At 36.7% G+C, this 13,951-nt stretch overlaps 1 long non-coding RNA gene across 1 annotated transcript; it reads left to right on the forward strand.

The window, feature by feature from the left end:
* On the forward strand, positions 11,610-12,475 carry LOC107622139. The gene is made up of 2 exons (XR_001616092.2): positions 11,610-11,716; positions 12,190-12,475. It is a non-coding gene; the product is annotated as an uncharacterized LOC107622139 (long non-coding RNA).

Below are 13,951 nucleotides of genomic sequence, written 5' to 3' on the forward strand. Positions count from 1 at the left end.
ACCAAAGGACAGAAGAAATCCACGTCAAAGAAGCTGGATTTTAGTCATCTGCAAAGCACATTCGACTCTATTAGCAAAAGGACTAACTCCACGCCTACCACCTTGGAAGTACAGCCAAACATTCCACCGCAACAGCTAGAAAATAAAAAGATAAAAGAGCTATTGACTATGCCTACTGTTGAGAAAGTCAAGAATGGAGTGCAGGGTGGAAAATCAACACAAGGCTTGAAGAAGTCTAAGCCTACAAACGTAGAGGTAGATGAACTTACAAGGAACCACGAAGAAATTCGTAAAATGAACAAGGATGTGTGATAAACCACTATTTTATGGTTTATCTTGTACTCAATTGAGTGGTTTTTATCAACTCTTTACCCACTTATTCATACTATTTGCATGTTTTACATTTTCCTTCCTGGTTTTGTGCTATGATTGAAAACATGCTTCTTTGATCTTATATTTGCTTATTATTAATCCTCTCTTATTACCATTAGATGCCTTGATATATGTGTTAAGTGTTTTCAGAGATTACAGTGCAGGAATGGCTCAGAGGATGGAAAGGAAGCATGCAAAAGTGGAAGGAATACAAGAAGTTGGAGAAACTGCTAAGCTGTCCAGCCTGACCTCTTCGAACTCAAACGGCTATAACTTTAGCTACAGAGGTCCAAACGACACGGTTCTAGTTGTGTTGGAAAGATAACATCCGGGGCTTCGATTTGATATATAATTTTCCATAGCTGCCCCAAAGTTAGGCGACGTGAATGCGTGAATGACGCGTCTGTGAACCTCAACCCGCGCGGCCGCATGGACGACGCCTCCGCGTCACTTGCCCACGACCTGGAGGTAACAGAAATCACAGGGGGCGATTTCTGGGCTGCTTTTGACCCAATTTTCAGCCTAGAACACACAGATTAGAGGCTATAAGGTGTGGGAATGCGTCCATTCAAAGAGCTCTCACCAATTTTTACTTCCCACGAATTAGAATTAGTTTTGAGGGAGGCTCTCTCCTCTCTCTTTAGGATTAGGATTTAGACTTAGGATTTTTATTCGCTTTCAGGATTATCTCTTTTGATCAGGTTCAATATTCCTTTTATTTACTTTTTCAAGTTACTTTATGAATCCTTTCATGTTACGGATTACTCTTTTATCAATGTTATTTGAGGTATTTCAGTTTAATATTGATTTCTTTTATTTATGCTATTGTTGTTTTTACTCTGAAGACATTTTTATTCTAGTAGATTTACTTCTCCTTTTGATTTTGGTTAAGAAATTAGTAACTCTGGAGTTATCAAACTCAAACATGATTGATAATTGTTATCTTTGTTAATTGAATTGAACTTCAATAATCCCAATCTTTTCTTAGGAAACAAACAGGATCCGAAGATCAACCCAATTAATCTCTTGACCTTCCTTTATATTAGTAAAAGCTAACGAAGTAGAATTAAGATTCAATTATTATCATCATTGATAAGGATAGCCAGGATAGGACCTCTAATTTCTCATACCTTGCCAAAAGTTTATTTTACAGTTATTTATTTATTTTTAATTGCCATTTAAATTATTTGTCATATTCATTCGTCATTCTTGAAACCCAAAATCTACAATCTCCATAACCAATAATAAGAACATACTTCCCTGCAGTTCCTTGAGAAGACGACCCGAGGTTTGAATACTTCGGTTATCAATTTATTTAAGGTGTTTGTTACTTGTGACAACCAAAACGTTTGTATGAAAGGACTTTTGAAGGTTTAGAGACTATACTTGCAACGAGGATTTATCCGCAAATTTCTAGACCACGCAAAAGTTCCTCTCATCAAAATGGCGTCGTTGCCGGGGAACCGCTAACGTGTGCCTTATTATTGGTTATAGTAAATATTTTTCTTTTACTTGTTTATTTATTTCTGTTTTTCCTTTTTAATTTTATTTGCTACTATGAACTCTCACCCCTCTCGCTTTGAGTTTGATTCTAACTTTGTTGAAGGAAATAGAAGTTACAGCAAGAATATGCATCAAGGTCAGACCAATCAAGGATGGATGGAGCCAAGAGGATCTAATCAACCCTTTAGGCAACAACACCCTCCAAGATATCACGGACAACGACCATTCTACAATGCATACCCAGCTGAAAGATATGATGGACAACCTTGTGACTACCAACAAGCCCCACCCCGTGCCTATAGACTAACCTCTCAACATAACCTCGAACCACCATACTCACAAGCTTCTCTTCACCATTCGCCACCGTATGATCCTTTCCTACCCCAGTTCCAATCCAATCACCCCCAAGCACCACCAGGTCAGACCAATCAAAGGATGGATGAGCCAAGAGGATCTAATCAACCCTTTAGGCAACAACACCCTCCAAGATATCACGGACAACGACCATTCTACAATGCATACCCAGCTGAAAGATATGATGGACAACCTTGTGACTACCAACAAGCCCCACCCCGTGCCTATAGACTAACCTCTCAACATAACCTCGAACCACCATACTCACAAGCTTCTCTTCACCATTCGCCACCGTATGATCCTTTCCTACCCCAGTTCCAATCCACTCACTCCCAAGCACCACCACTTCCCCATGTTTCATGTCTAAATCCATCACCCAGAGAATCAGAGGTTCGCCTCAAGGAAACAGTAAATAAACTTCAAACAACCATTCGATAACTGGAGCAAGCAGTAATTCAATTAGCTTCTAGATGTTCGAACATTCAAGGACCAACCACAGCCCCATGTGGACAATCTAACAAAGAGCGTAGCATAAAGGAAATACTAGAAACTCCAGTGGACAAGACAGAGAATGAATTTGTACTAGAACAAGTAGAAGAAGCTGTCATTATGCAAGAAGAAGAGTTGGTTGAAGATCTAGGAGATGCTGAACCTCCATGGAAATCCAAAGCTGAGGAGAACTCCATCAAGGACGTTACAGTTGATGCTAAGGAGAATAGTGCACAATCCCCAAGGCAAGTCGTTTCTGAAGAATCAGACGGAATAATCCAAGAAGCAAATTCTCTTGATGATGACAGTCACAAGTCTAGCTCTCTTAGTAATGAACTTGCATCCGCAAGTGAATTCTCTGAGATCGAAGAATCTTCCCCAAGTGAATACGAAGATGATGCGGAGGTAGACTTCTCTCAACCTCCAGTCTATGACTCAAGTGATGAGGAAGACATAGAAGACTTTGATCAGGACACAGATGCATTTGAAGATTCTTGCAAAGAAGTGGAGGAATTCATAGAAGAGCACAAGGGAGTAGAACTTACAGAACCACCGAAAACACCTATCCCAAGGCCATTACCACCTAATACAAGCTTCAAGTGGGTACAATCCTTAGCTTTAATCTTTACTTTTCCACTTGAATATGGTTTGCTTGAAACAGATGGCCAGCTTAGAGCTCTCTGCGGCTTTAAGAGTAAGAGGGAAATGGCTCGCACTCAGAGCTGGTGCACAAGGTTCAATAAGGTTCCACGCTTCAACTCGAAGCGCACGGATTGGTATCACGTTCAATCGAATGGATCTCGGAAAATGTTTGGTCATCTTGGTGAGAATCTAATTTCCAAACCGCCCGGATGGAAATGTATAGATCAAAACGAAGGCGGATTTAGAACCAAAGTTTGGGATCCTGGAAAATATTCTCATATTCATCACCCCGGGAGCCTGAAAATCTGTTTGAAGCTGCTCAGAAGCTTCACATGCCTAGTTTAGAACCCCGGAGGCTGTTGGCATTCCAAACATTGGTGGAGATTTCTGGATGAATTTAAACACAAGCCACCATAACAGGAAGCTCATCTAATGTCCAACTTAAGCACTTTAAGTAAAAGTGCTAGGTGGGAGACAACCCATCATGGTATGATCATTCCTTTTGCAATTTTAATTTTATTTAGTTTTGTTTGTTTTTGAATTTTATTTTTATTTTATTGAACCTGGAATCATGCATAGCATTCACATTAAGCATTGTATTCTGCATACTGCATTTTGCATTCTACATAAAAAAAACGCAGGTATTGGGAGAGAATAATGAACAGAAAGTTACGCAGGAGCAGCGCTGGAGGCGTGCCAATGGCACAAATCGTCCCACGCGACCGCATCGCTGACGCGACCGCGTCATATGTGAATAATGGCCTCCCACGTGACCACGTGCCCCACGCAGCCGCGTGACCAGGATTTCGACGTCAAAGTAGTGTACACCCGAAAGTTGTGCGAGAGTGGTGCTGGATTGGTGCTGAACGCATAATCCTTCCCATGCGGTCACGTGACCTACGCGACCGCGTCATATCCTTCTAAAGCCCACTCATGCGATCACATGCCCCACGCGATCGCATCACTTAAAATTTGGCAATTAATGATTTTGAACAAAGAGTTGTGCGAGTGCGAGGCTGCCCTCGTGCCAGTCGCATAAAATAGGTCACGTGACCGCGTGACCGACGCGACCGCGTCAATCAGTTTAAGCGCAATTCGCGCGACCGCGTGCCCACGCGGCCGCGTCGCTCGCGCCGCGCAACTCATTCAAAATATCTTATATCTTTCTTTTCCAAATCCTTATTTTTTCTCTTTTCTTATTTCTTTCTTCTTCCTTTCTTATTTTTTTCTCTTCCATTCTATTTTATTTAATTTATTTGCATACTTTCATTCATTGCATATTTTTATTATTTTACCATTGGTGTTCAAATGTTCCTATTCCACTGTTACATCTTTTCTGGTATTTTCTTGGTGCTTAGTGACTTGTTTAATTTTGATTGAGTAATATTATTTAAATCAATGCCAATTTTTTATATCTGTATTACTTTTGCATTGACATGAATTTATATTATCTCTCCTTCCTTACTCTCTTCCCCATTGTTGCAAATTTTGCACCATTGGTATGCCATGTGCTTCTATTGTTTTTCTCACGTACATGTTGAAGCTTCCATGTAATTGAGACCATTATTATCTGGCATTAACACCTATATTTTATTTATTTTCTATCTTTAATTTTTGGTTACTTTTCTTCTTTTTCTTTTCTTCAGGATGGCCACCAAAGAAGGGAAAGGAAAAACTTCTAAAAGGGGAGACAAACAAGTCCATCTGCACAATCCTTGAAGGAAAGCATCAGTTGGAACAACCCGTCCACCTGCACATCTCAGCATGCACCGAGGACGGTACAATCTTTAAGTGTGGGGAGGTCGATACCGATCTCCATGGGTTAGTATTTTCTTATCAACACCAATATTTTATTTTCCTTGTTAGTTGTTGCATTTGCATGTTTGTTTGCATATTTATTTGATTTTATGCATTCAGTTACTACTTGGTTGAAGTAATATTTTCTTTTCCAAGAAATTTTTATAGTATTTCACTAATTGAAAAATTTTTATGTTAAAACTTGTTTGAAGTTGTATTTGGAACATGGTTTTTAAGCCAAAAAACACACAACCTGTGAGATTTTGAGCTTATTTACATGGTTACATTATTTAACCATAAATTTTTATTCTTGTGTGTTTTCTTCTCTATAATTGCAATCTTTGATTTTTTCCATTCTATATGTCCATTATTTAGTGTATTTACATGCTTGCATATGATTGAGGTCATTACTTGTTATTAGCTCACTTATCCCAAATAGCCTACCTTTTGCATCACCCTTGTTAGCCACCTTGAGCCTTTTTATCCCCATTTATTCTGTTTTATAACCACATCACTAGCCTTAAGCAGAAAAATAATTAAATATACCAATTGAATCTTTGGTTAGCTTAAGATAGAGATTGTATCAATTAAGTGGGGGGAAATTATGGGAACATGGGTTCATAAAGGAATGTATTAAGTTTTTACTCTGAAAAAATATTGGGAATTTAGGTACCTACTCATGTGAGACCAGAAAAATTAAAAATCTATGTGCATTGATAAGTTATGTTTATTTTTCAGCTTTAAAGAGAGAGAGAGAGAGAGAGGAAAAAAAAAGAGAAAAAGAAAAAATATATATAATATAAGTAAATAAATAAGGGGACAAAATTACCCCAATATTAAGTTTAATAAAAGATCAATGCACATGTGATAAAAATTAAAGAAAATTTGGTACATGAGTATGGGAATTATACAAAAGTGGGAATTATGGGTAGCTAGGCATGAATTTAAAAGTATATAGAGTATATGTATATTAGGTGAGAGCTTAGGTTAATTAAAGATTCATATTATACCTCACTTGGCTATACATATATCCTTACCTTTACCTCAGCCCCATTACAACCTTGAAAAGACCTCATGATGTTTGCATTGGTACATTAAATATTTGTTGATTGGTTAGATGAAGAACAAGGTTTAGAAAGCATGACTAGAGAAGAGTAGAGTGAATAACCCTATACACTTGAGAGATTAGAGTGATATACACTACCAGTGAGGGTTCAAGGCTTGATTCTATGTTTCCTGCTTTCATGAGCTGTCTTCTTACAAGTTTACTTGCATTTTATTGTACGATTTGAATTAGTGGAAATTAGTTTGTATTTGTCTTGGAGAACTTGTTTACTTTTAAACCAAGTAGGTAGAAACATTTTTCATGTAGTTGCATTCATATAGATAGGATTGCATTTCATACATCCTACTATTCCTCTTCATCTTTATAGCTTCTCTTGAGCTTAGCATGAGGACATGCTATTGTTTAAGTGTGGGGAGGTTGATAAACTACTATTTTATGGTTTATCTTGGACTCAATTGAGTGGTTTTTATCAACTCTTTACCCACTTATTCATACTATTTGCATGTTTTACATTTTCCTTCCTGGTTTTGTGATATGATTGAAAACATGCTTCTTTGATCTTATATTTGCTTATTATTAATCCTCTCTTATTACCATTAGATGCCTTGATATGTGTGCTAAGTATTTTCGGAGATTACAGGGCAGGAATGGCTCAGAGGATGGAAAGGAAGCATGCAAAAGTGGAAGGAATACAAGAAGTTGGAGAAACTGCTAAGCTGTCCAGCCTGACCTCTTTGCACTCAAACGGATATAACGTTAGTTACAGAGGTCCAAACGACGCGGTTCTAGTTGTGTTGGAAAGCTAACGTCCGGGGCTTCGATTTGATATATAATTTGCTATAGCTGCGCCGAAGTTAGGCGACGCAAATGCGTGAATGACGCATCCGCATCGCATCTGCGAACCTCAACCCGTGCGGCCGCATGAACGACGCCTCCGCGTCACTTGCCCGCGACCTGGACGTAACAAAAATTGCAGGGGCGATTTCTGGGCTGCTTTTGACCCAGTTTTCAGCCCAGAACACACATATTAGAGGCTATAAAGTGTGGGAATGCATCCATTCAAAGAGCTCTCGCCAATTTTTACTTCCCATGTATTAGAATTAGTTTTGAGGGAGGCTCTCTCCTCTCTCTTTAGGATTAGGATTTAGACTTAGGATTTTTATTCGCTTTTAGGATTATCTCTTTTGATCAGGTTCAATATTCCTTTTATTTACTTTTGCAAGTTACTTTATGAATCCTTTCATGTTACGGATTACTCTTTTATTAATGTTATTTGAGGTATTTCAGTTTAATATTGATTTCTTTTATTTATGCTATTGTTATTTTTACTTTGAAGATATTTTTATTCCAGTAGATTTACTTCTCCTTTTGATTTTGGTTAAGAAATCAGTAACTCTGGAGTTATCAAACTCAAACATGATTGATAATTGTTATCTTTGTTAATTGAATTTAACTTCAATAATCCCAATCTTTTCTTAGGAAACAAATAGGATCCGAAGATCAACCCAATTAATCTCTTGACCTTCCTTTATATTAGTAAAGGCTAACGAAGTGGAATTAAGATTCAACTATTATCATCATTGATAAGGATTGCCAGGATAGGACCTCTAATTTCTCATATCTTGCCAAAAGTTTATTTTACAGTTATTTATTTATTTTTAATTGCTATTTAAATTATTTGTCATATTCGTTCCTCATTCTAGAAACCCCAAATCTACAATCTCCATAACCAATAATAAGAATATACTTCCCAGCAGTTCCTTGAGAAGACGACCCGAGGTTTGAATACTTCGATTATCAATTTATTTAAGGGGTTTATTACTTGTGATAACCAAAACGTTTGTATGAAAGGACTTTTGAAGGTTTAGAGACTATACTTGCAACGAGGATTTATCCACAAATTTCTAGACCATGCAAAAGTTCCTCTCGTCAACATGTCAACAAGTCTAAGCTAAGAGCGGAGTTGTTCAAGTTCTACTCAACTCACAATCAACATAGGGCAGCAGCAGAATATTCAACTCACAGATGAAGAGACTAAAACAGGGCAAGATGACACAACTTTGCCTTCTCCTGAAACTACCCCACAAAATGAAAGTGCAATGTTGGAGCAAGGAATATTAAAAAAGGGTAAGAGGACGCCAGGAGTAAAGGCTACAATAATTGATGAATTCTTAAAGGAAAATGGGATAGATGTGGAAATTGAAGGACCAAGCACTGAACTAAGTGAGGACGGGGAAGAAAGCATGGCACTTGATAAAGACTATTATCAACATGTGATGGAGGACATTGATGATGAAGAAGGTACTGTTTTGCTCTGTTTCTATTGATGATAAATATTTATTTTTTTTTAAAATTGTTATAGAAAAACTGGACTGGTAGATCTAGTTGTTTGAAGCTGGTAAATATAGTGTTAGTTGATTCAAAGTTTGTGTGCTATGATTGAAGTGGTTAAGTATAGCTGGTAAATATAGTTGGTAAATATAGCTGGTAAATATAGTTTATTGAATTTGTTGGTAAATATAGCTGGTAAATATAGTTTAGTGAATTTGTTGAAGTGGTTAAGTCAACTGAAGTTTTGTGTGTATTGATGGATGCAATTGATGTAGTTTTGCAATGTGTAATTTAGTGAAGTCCATGATGTGGAATGAACTTAAGAGTTGTGTGCTTTGATCGATTTCTAGAATAGCTAAAACTTGTCCACTTCATGGTATCAACTACATAGGTCAGATTTATAATTTTTATAATTTTTATATTTGTGTACTTGTTTGCTTTATATGCTTGTTGAGCTCGAGTTAATTAAGCATAATCTGATGTTGACCAATGAATGAAACTAGGAGAGCCAAAGAAAAAGAAAACCCGTGGAAAAATAACTTGCAAGGAGATTTATGCAAGGACTATGGAACAGCGGGAAGAAGTCACTTTTGATCTTGGACAGCCCGTAGGACCAACCGACCAAAGTGTTTCTAATTTAACTAGTTTTGTTGGCACTATTGGTAGAAATAAAAGATTCGTTAGTCTTTTGTACACTAGTTGGCATGCTGTTCCTCCTAAAGCTAAGAAGTTCATGTAGGACTATGTTAATGTAAGACACTTGGTAATTATTGATTTCAGTTTTTTTATTCAGCACAAGAGCATATAACAATTACCTATAATCATGCAGACCAAGTTTCTCCTCCCAGACAGTGGAGAAAAGTGGGTAATGCAAGCGATTTGAGATGCTTGGAAGCGGTTCAAAGGAAAGATTAAGCAAAAGCACTTCGTTCCCTATGATACTATTGAAGATATGGTGAAGAATCGACCCCCACAAGTACCAGAAAGTGGTTTCATAAAATTTATCTATTATTGGAGTCATCCTCTAATCCAGGTAAAAGACTATATATATCGAATTTTCATGTGAAACTATTTGACTATTGAAAGAGCAATATGGTATTTAGTTATTAATGTGAAGCAGCTCTACTGATTGGATGTGAATTATTGTTATTAAAAGAAAATTTATTAAGTGTTTCAGCAATATGTGATGTCTATATGCCTTTTTACTTGGCCAGCTACTTTTTTATCTCATTGCAAAGGTATTATTTTTTATCTGAAAGTTATATGCACAGCTTCTTTCTCTTTCTTTCAAAATTCCCATGATTTTTTTTCTTGGTATATAAATATATACAATAATTTTGGCAGATGAAGGATCTGAGTAGCTAGCTTTTTAGTTCTTACACATAATCTCTTATTGCAGAATAGCTTTTTAGACCATACTGAATCTATGGTTTAGAAGAGGAGAAGGTGAATGGCTCCTTTTTTCCTTTTTTTTCCGTTGAATTTACTTTTGTAATTTTTCTGCATCTAATGCTTCTGATTTGGAAGTGGGGTTCTGTTCTGTTTCTTGAGTTGGGGACCTAAATTTGGATACTCATGAACTTTCTAGTGAGTTAAGAGTTTGTGAACTCAACCCTGATTCTTTAAGCCTTCAATCTGGAAACAGTTATAAATTTGATACAGTTCTGTATAGGATGCAACTGATATAACACTAATTGTGGTGTGGACTACTTGGAAAAATTGAATTATCCATAGGTTTTGGTTGCTTCTGTAAATAGTTGTGGTTGAAAACCTTTGTATAGTCATTTATCAAGTTCTATTTTTCAATGTGATATAACACTTTCTGCCAAATTATTTTTTTATTTAATTTGAGTAATAGATTTTCTCATGAAAACCACATCTGAATTTTGCTTTTAGTGGATTGACTTATATGCATGTATACTTTGTTTCTTGTGTTATGTGTATAATTATTCTTTGTAGATCTCATAGCTATGTAGTTTTGTTCCATTCATATGTTATAAGTTCTCCACTCATTTTTTTAATTTCACAGGGTTTAGGGGATACCCGGGTAATACTTACTTGTTCAATGAGAATGCTACTATGTGGGAAATTGAACTCGACATAGGTCACTGGAATTAATTGATTGAATGATGAGGGGTCTGGGTAAGCATATTTTACACGAGATGATATGTCCCTGGAATTTACTTGATAATGTGAAGTGTGAATTTTTACAGTTGTGAAAAAATTGAACAGGTGCTCCAATGTATTATAAATAGATCTTTTATGCTTGCTTTTGGGTATTGTTCAGTGCTTTAGCTTAATAATGCAGCCTTGCTAGTATATTTTCCTAACTCATTATGCTGCACATTTTAGTAACTGTATGCTAACTTTTTATTCACTTCCAGTCAATAAGTCAAAGAAACAAGCAACACAAGGAAAATGTGAAGTTTCCACATCGCATGGGGCCAATCAATTTCGGAAGAGTACGAGTAGCTATGGTAAATAGCAGATTTATATTTATTAGAATTTATATTTGCATAAATTGAAGGAAGAAATCGAAGTATGATCTTATTTTGCAGCGAGCAACAAAGGAAACAAAGGAGGAAACAAAAAGGTTTGAGATGTTCATTGCTACCCGAAGAAGTCGGAAGAGGAAAGAAGTGGATGAGGAAACACAAACTGCTGTTGTAAGAGTTTATTGAATCATTCATAATTACATTTCAAATTTAGGATATGGTAACTAACTCAATTTTAAATGTTTCTTCTATGCAGGAAGACTTCCAACACCGCCAAGCTGCTGATGAAACAGAAGAGGAAGCATTTGAGGCCTTATTCGGGAAAGAACAACCAGGTCGGGTAAGGTTGTATGGAAGATCTGTGACAAAGACTGATTTAAAAAAACATACTGAAATTAATGAAATCAAGAATCAGCACAAAGAGGAAGTGTCCAGTCTAAAGGATAAACTTGGACACATGGAGGCCCAACAGCAAAAACAAGAGGCCAAACAGCAAAAACAAGATGAAGAGATTCATGAGTTGCGAAATATGATCAAGTTATTACTGCAGCAATCGAAACCTGGAATGAGGCCAGAAGAACTAGAAGCTTTATTACAAGACGCCCAACAGTCTCCTATTGATGCGAATAGCGGCCATGGATCAACACATTTTCCGAACTTAGATGTGGTATGTCCTTATCTATTTCTTGTTCTATAGTTTTTTACTTGCATTTACATTAATTGCTATGGCTGAAAATGTTTGTTGGCTTTATTAACACTGAAGTTGTATTGCTATGGCTGAAATTTGTTTGTGTAATTCTGGTGGTTGTATTTTTGATTTTGTGCACTTGGTACATATGAATTTGTCCCTATATCTAATTTAAGTGTGAAAGTCTGGTTAATTAGTGCATGAAAAATGCTATAGGGACATATCAGGATTGTGTTAAAGGAAATGGAAGAAAGAAACACCTGTAGATTTTTATGGTTTGAATGAAACAAGATAATACATAATTCCTTGAATTCACCTCTTCTGCCGTGACCATGTTATTTTTTTTAGTATATGCTTTCTTGGTTTACTATGACTACGTGTTCCATTTAATTTTTATAATTACGAATGTCACTATGAATTTTTTTTAACTACTTTTCTATATAATTATGCAGGGTAACAATGAAGATTAAGCAATGAAGATTAGGCTGACTATTATTGTGATTTATTGGCTAAGATAGAGTGCTATTTAGAATCTTTACATGTATGGTTGACTAATGATTTTTATTAGAAGATACTTTTATTGGCTAAGTGATATTATGGTTTTGATATGGCTATGCTTACTTTAGTTTGAGTTGTATGAATTTTTACAGTTAACTTCATTCTAGTACTTTTGGATCAATGTTATAAATATATTTTGGTTAGAGACAATTTTTATTATATAAAGAAATTATTTAGTATAATTATGTATTTATTTTTATTTTGTAATATTCAATTCATTTATACATGTAATCATATTAACTATTATGTTGTATTAATAATTATTAGATATATATATACAAAAAAAAAAACGAGGCCTAAGGCTACACTTATATACAGTAGCTATAGTATACAAAAAAAAAAATGAGACCTAAGGCTACACTTATATACAGTAGCTATAGTATACAAAAAAAAAAGAAGGACCTAAGGCTACGCTTATAAAAAGTAGCTAAGGTATACAATGTGGTTACGCTTTACAAGTGATGCAGTAGGGGTTAAAAAGCGTAGCCTATTCTGGAAGAACGAGAGCTGAAAAGTGTAGCCTTTGGTCCTAGACAACATCACTTGAAAAGCGTAGCCTATTTCCAAATGCCAAAAGCGTAGCCCTTGGTACAGAAAAGCGTAGCCTTTGAGAATAGGCAACGGCCGAATAGGAATCACCCCAAAAAGTGTAGCCGTAGCCCAAAAAGCATAGCCGTAGACTAAGACATCATTTTTTTTTCACTTTAGGCTACACTATGGGTATTTTTTCTCCATAGTGTCCTTTTATAAGAGAATAGGAAACATAACTGTAGCATCACTTGAAAAGTGTCTCCCTAGATATTAAAAAAAATCACATATAAAGCGTAGCCGTTGCTTAATATCTATGGATACACTTTTCTTACCAAAGAGAACGCTTTTGAAAAGTAACCTATTTGTTATATTTTGGGTGCACTTCAAAAGTGTCTCCTAATATTAAAAATCCAAATAAACACTTAAGTAAAAAATTTTTTGTCCTCACCCTCAGTCCCTCACTCACGCAATAGACCCCCTCATACTCACTCAACACACACTTGAAAGAGGGAAGAAATCAGAAAGCTAAGGGGGAGAACGGGAAAAAAAAAGATAGGAGAGGAAAGGAAGGAGAGGACGACGCCGGCTAGGGCTCCACCATCGTCTTCGTCGAACAACAGTGTGAGATGGAGAGAGAGAGAGAGAGAGAGCTCGAGGAAGAGAGAAAACGCAATGGAGGAGAGAGGAAGGGAGTGCTCTGTTGCCGCTGAAGCTCCACCGCCGCTGCTAGGGCTTGTTGTCGTCGCCGTTCTGCCACCGTCGGGTTGCTATGCTGCCGCCGAGGAGCTCGAAGGGACGTCTCGCCGCTGTCGTGCTCCGTCGCCAAGCCGTTGCGTCGCCGCTCATCTCTTCTTCACTGTCGCCGCTCATCACCATCGTCGTATCCTTTGTCACCAGGTAAACATTCTCTGTTCTGTATCCTCCCTTTCTCGCTCATTCTGTAACTTGCTCTCACTTTTCAGTTCGAAGGTGGGTATGATTTTGATAGTGATGATGAACTGTAACGGCTAATTGAGATAGAGAAGGTATATATCAATTTTCAATTGGTTCTGTGAAATTTTGGGGGTTTTGGGTTCGAATTTTTGGTTTTTAATTAGTTTAGCATCTTAAGAAAAAATTAGAGAA

This window comes from Arachis ipaensis, chromosome B10 (assembly GCF_000816755.2).
Source record: "Arachis ipaensis cultivar K30076 chromosome B10, Araip1.1, whole genome shotgun sequence".
Taxonomy (NCBI): Eukaryota; Viridiplantae; Streptophyta; class Magnoliopsida; order Fabales; family Fabaceae; genus Arachis; species Arachis ipaensis.